Genomic DNA, 6,144 nt, shown 5'->3' with positions numbered 1-6,144 from the left:
GTAGCTACTGCCACCAGAGCTGGCCACGCTGGTTCTCTGATCTGACTTGCAGCACAGCTTGGGTGCCGGTGGTTGTCTCAGTACAGTTTTATTAACTCTGAATGCGTGGGAGAATACCTTACGTCATGATTGTGGGCTACATATCGCCCACGTTCATAAAAATCCTTGTGGATCACGCGATTTCCCAAACCAGGCCTTACTTTTCTTAACTGTACGCCCATTTCTTTCTTTGCTGCCTCACTATGTCTTTCTTGTGATTTATGGATGAACAGTGACAACAGCAAGAAAAAGTAAGGCCTGGGAACGAGGCTAGGTGTAACTTTGGGTATTTGTTTTATGTAGTATACATTAAAAACCAATGGCTACTTTTGAGCAAGGAACTATAGAGCAAGAAACTCCTGCACCAGATGCCAGCAGAGATGCCACTGAAGCCACACCACTTGTGACAAATAATCACAGGAAACATGGCAAAAAAAGTGTGCTAATCAAGTCAAAGGCTGCAATAATGATTCTCTTTTGGACTGCCTTAATGTCTTTCATATATGGTGCCTTTCTGAACCCTGACAATTATTTCTTATTCACTAACCTATTGATGAAAACACCTATATTTTTCTCCCAAGTATTTACCAGTGAGATGGTAGATGGTTGCATATATGCTGTATTTGCTTTCTGGCTTCTCTTTTATCCTCTAGCCGGATACTTGGCAGATGTTCGATATGGCAGATATAAAGTTGTGAGATGTGGTGTGTGTACCATGTGGTGTGGACTTTTGACAGTGGTTATTCTCGGTGTCGTTGTCAACGCCATTATTGTGCCAATTTTTATTTTTTACCCTCATTACTATGCTCTAGTATTTATTTTGCTTTTAGTGGTGAATTGTGCACTTGCACTTTTTCTTCTTATCTCTTTGTTGATTGCATTTGCTGCATTTTTAGCCAACGTTCTTCAGTTTGGGGTTGACCAATTAAATGAGTCTCCTTCTAGAGACAGCTTTCTTTTCACTCATTGGTTTCTCTTCACACTCTATATTGGAATAAGCTTTGGAAAACTGGTATGGAGTGCAGCTAATGCAACTCTTTACGTAAGCCTTTCCTTATTGGGACTTGTCCTATTAGTTGAGCTTATTTGTGTACCAGTAACTTTCTGTGTTGCTAAGCGCAGGTGGTTTGTTATTGACACTGGCATTGGTAACCCTTACAAAGAGGTTGCAAGAGTTGTTGGCTTTGCAAGAAGAAACAAGATTCCTATTCAACGCAGTGCCTTTACATTCTGGGAGGATGACATACCCACTGGACTGGATCTAGGGAAGGACAAGTATGGAGGACCATTCATTACTGAGCAGGTGGAGAATGTGAAATCATTTTTTGGAATCGTTGTCCTTTTATTTTCAATTGGACCATTCTTTACGGTTGATATTGCTGCAGCGCCATTTCTCAGCATACTGAAATATCACATGAAAGCAGAGACTTACATTTGGCCACCTGATATTAGTGTAAACAACATTGTTGACTCTATATTTACTAATGGTGGCACTCTATACCCCGTCTTTATTATTCTTTTTGTTCCTATTTTTCTCAAGTTTGTTCATCCTCTGTTTCAAAAATATTTCCCTGGTATTCTGAGGCGAATTGGAATTGGTCTTTGTCTTGTCACTGTCAGTCTGTTTTGTTCACTGTTTGTTGATACAATTGGTCACTTTCTCCCTAACGGCCGCAATGCTACTTCAGTGTTTGCTCCTGGACATGTTATACAAGATTATAATAGATTACTTTTTGTTGGTGCTCCCTCCCTTCATGTCTCCCCATACTTTCTCATTTTTCAGCAAGTCCTTGTTGCTGTGGCCTATGTATTTATCTATGGTGGAGTGTTTGAATTCATCTGTGCTCAAAGCCCTCACTCTATGAAAGGATTTCTCATTGGAATTTTTTTTGCCATTAAAGGACTATTTCAGTTGATTGGGAATCTTGGAATTCTTCTACCGTTTAGTATCTGGCAAGACTCCCCTCGAGCTGGACTGGTTTATTTCCTGGTGAACATTGTAATCTCAGTCGCAGGTGTTGTGGTTTTTGTAGTAGCAGCAAAGAGGTATCAGTATATCGACAACGTGATGAACTTTGTAATGTAAGAAAATACATTGAAGATTTTTACGAGAAAGATGTGAGTCATAATCGTGACTTCGAAGATTTAGATGTTCACTTTGAGAGTGATTCTGACTCAGAGACCCAATGAATGCATGTATATCAAGTGTAGTGAAAATAACATTATGCAAATAGTTATAAATGAATTATATGTATAGTTGCGTTAGTTTGTATTACGTGTATAACGTATATTTATGTTGTGTCTATAGTATAGTAGTGATTTACCCTCTACCTTAAGGCAAACATTCAGTAGTGATTCTAGTGAAAGTACTTTGGTATGTACTTAATAATTGCATGCTTTCATTGGGTTCTACCATGTGTGGGAATTGTTGGCATTGTGGTCACATTGAAGCCTGATGGCCAGGTTCTATAATTAGGACCACAATGCCACCTAGTCTGGAGGCCTCCTTAGGGGAGATAGTCTGGTCACAGAGTCAAGGTCCTATGTGAAACTCATGTTAGAAGTCCAGGAATTTCTTGGACCGATAATTAACCGCTATATACTGTCATTTTGACGTGCACTCTGCACATCTAAAATGTATTGTCTATACAGGCCGTGGGGTTCCCCAATGTTGGAAAGAGCTCCACCATCAATGCCCTCATTCAGTGCAAGAAGGTCCCAATGTCTGCATGCCACTCCGAGGGAGGACGAAACACTTTTAGGTGAGCTGAGTGAAATTATGAATTAATTATGTGTACGGTTGTGCTTTTTGTGTTTTATCCTTTTACATTCTATTGTGTATATTAATTACCATCCCCTATAATATACTCCCTACTCCACACGTATACACACACATAATCAAATTCGACCCCTTAATGAGTGAGAGGTTTCCCCCACGTGTGTCCTCTCCCCCACCTTTGTAACCTCCAAAATGACTCTTACCCAAATGAGAGATCACATTCCCCCAGTGTCCCTTGTGGCCTCACGGATCCCACGGCTTGTCCTCGAGGCTACCTATCGAATCAGACTATACCACACCCCCAGGAAGGAGAGGACCCTGATCGACCACCTTATATGCTGAGGAGCTATGTGGAGCTTATGGCTGTAAGCACATCATTAAAATAATGTATACATTCATAACATAGGAATGTGGATACGGTATACGGTAGTGTGTTTGCATGTTTTCCTTTGTGCCTGTGTGTGTGTCTGCTGCATGTGCATGTAGACTGCTACTGTAACAGCTACTCAAGGATCAATAAAGTGCAAATATAAAGTATAAGAGTTTCTATAGGCTTCTGTCATGTTTTCTTGGATTTTAATTCGTGGATTTGCAAAAGAATACTTTGTTCTCGAGTTATGCCTATAAATGTTATTGCAGAAGAGTGCGTAACAAAACTTGTCTATGGAGTGTTCTTAGTAGTTAGCTTTGCACAAGAACACTATAGCTATTGGTATATACGTAGCTGCAACAGTGAGAAAAAGAGCTGTAAGCTTTTTACTGATGCAGCAGCCATTAATGTTAGCTTTTAGTCCACTTTTTGAGTTTCCCTGTGATTACCATAAGAACATAATGATATCTGTGTGTACATGTTCGTATTAGCAATATTGGCTTTGTGGTCACATTGAAGACAGGTTCCATATGACCACAATACCACCTGTCACCACAGGCTGTACTGCATGGCACATTCAATCCTTATATAGCCTCATTACACTACCCCAGTTGTTCTGGAGAAAAATTGGCCTGAGGCTAGCCCAATCCACAATTTTTAAAGCATAATTATACAAAGTGTATAGCACTGCCAGGAGTGGTGCAGATATACTTGTAATGCCATGCAGGCATGCTATCATTCAGAAACTTTGCGGCCACCTACCACTATGCAGATCTAATATGAAGCACGTGGGCGGTCAGGGGTATAGTAGTCTGTCTGTTGGTTACCCGAGGAGTGCGTGGACAGTCACGGGTATATATAGTAGTCCGTTGGTTTGTTTGTTTGTTTGTCTGTCTGTTTGTAATTTATTCGAGGCACTATTACAGCCACGTGGATACGTAATTATTTATTTTCATGGGAAAGGACTCCAGGTTTCTTTGCTGATCCCCACTAGCTGCATGTCAGCTTGCATGGTGTCCTACTTTTTAACACTTCAGGCCTGCTCTAGCTGCTGTGATCCAAATAACGGTCTAGGACTCTCAGAGTGCATTTCAGGTGCCTTATTTGTTAACTTCTTTCTGCTGTGATCCTACACTGTAAAAAAAAAAGTGCGGTGAGCACACTAAAACCGTCGCATATAGCACACTTTTTCAAAAAAGCGTGCTATATGCGACGGTTTTAGTGTGTCCACCGCACTTTTTTTCAATCATTTTTTACAGTGTATGATTCTAGTGTATGTCTGACCATGCACCACTACCGTTTTCAAAGCCTTCTCATAGCTTTCACCGTATTATTACCTGCTTGGCGCCGGTTGTGAGACGTAAAACAGCCAGGGGTTAATTAGCAAGCACTTCAGTGCTCTAGTTCCATTGTTACAGGTGCATGGTACCCCAATGTTGGCAAGAGCTCCACCATCAATGCCCTCATTCAGTGCAAGAAGGTTGCCACTCCATGGAGACTAAACACTTTCAGGTGACTTGTGTGAGCTGAACCTGAAACTATGTGGATTCAATGTGTCTACTTTCTATATCTTTTGCATCATGTTCATTAGTATAATATAGTTAAAATGTATACCCTTATCTATGCATCACATGCCCCATGCACGCACACATTTATTTAGTTTTCACTTTCTACTATTGGTATACCTCTTTGCTGCTACTATGAACACCACAACACCTGCGACTGAGATCACAATGTTCACCAGGAAATAAACCGGAGAAGCTGTGTGTAGCTTATGGCTGTAGGACTAATAGTGAGCTCACTAAAACACCTAACCTAGGAGCATGTCATAATCGTTACGTAGCAGAATACCTGCATGACGCCTTACCATTGGTGAGGAATAGAATCAACCATATTGACAGGTATACCCTTGGCGGAGTGCTTGTGGGTGGAATCTCCTTGACTTTGTTACAATTAGTGTTTCAGCTTAATATACAAAGCTTGGTGCAGGTTTTTGCGTTTCAACCCATTAACACTCGCAAAGTTGCTTTTGTTTGATGCATACAAAAGTGGGGTGGGTGGCTGGATTATTATGTCCTGCTATTGTTGTGTATATGTATAATTATGTACTTGCCTGCCGATTGGAAAAGCAAAGCGAGCCCTATATACACACTATAGCGACTTACATGTACATACATTTTTCGATTTATGTTTGTATGTACCGTATAGCTGGTATTTTCGAGGATATAAATGTTTGTGGTTTTCGCTGATTAAGCATCTACTGCGAACGTTTATATACCCAGTCCCACGAATGTAATGTCTCATGCATGCATGCTGCAGAAAGGCTGCTAATTCTGCAAAAATTAAATCTGCAAAAACTTTTCTAACGGTCATGCATTCCGCGAAGTTTATACCCTCGATACCTGCTATACGGTATGTATGCATGTACCGTATATCTTCGGACACTTCTAATTACACCGGACACTCTTTTAGGCAATTTTCGTTGTTCTAATACAACGGACACTCCTATATATAAATATCTGGACAATATTTAAAAGTTGAACCACACTAACCTACACCTCACTGAATACAGCCAACACAGTTCCATTAAGGCACGTTTAGTAAGAAAAAATGAGCAATGTAGCTTTTTATAGCCGGCCAGTAAGAGACTGAGTGCTGCAGATAGATATTTTAAGGATTAGATAGCTTGTGCAACTATTCAGTTACACACTGTTCTATTAGCCGCATGCAGCTGCATGTTTACTAACTATTCTGAACACTGCTCATGCTCTATATGTTCCCGGACAATTTTTATTTTTTGCTGTTCGAACATGTACGGTATTTTTGCATGTTTGCTATAATTTTATATCATGTATGTATCGTATGTATGTTGCTCAACGTTTTTAGTAAAGTGATTTGCATAAGAAGACTTCTGTTTGGCCACCTGATTATATATAGTGATTATTATAAGCAGCAT

The 6,144-nt window shown here is 40.2% G+C and overlaps 1 long non-coding RNA gene across 1 annotated transcript; it reads left to right on the top strand.

Annotated features, from left to right (window-relative positions):
* The first annotated feature begins 2,357 nt into the window (after positions 1-2,357).
* LOC135333818 (uncharacterized) lies at positions 2,358-5,464 on the top strand. The gene is made up of 4 exons (XR_010394082.1): positions 2,358-2,801; positions 3,048-3,183; positions 4,607-4,700; positions 4,849-5,464. It is a non-coding gene; the product is annotated as an uncharacterized LOC135333818 (long non-coding RNA).
* The last annotated feature ends 680 nt before the right edge of the window (positions 5,465-6,144 follow it).

Source organism: Halichondria panicea, chromosome 3 (genome assembly GCF_963675165.1).
Source record: "Halichondria panicea chromosome 3, odHalPani1.1, whole genome shotgun sequence".
Taxonomy (NCBI): Eukaryota; Metazoa; Porifera; class Demospongiae; order Suberitida; family Halichondriidae; genus Halichondria; species Halichondria panicea.
The sequence above is the reverse complement of the archived record's forward strand: the minus strand, read 5'-3'. Positions and strand labels throughout refer to the sequence as shown.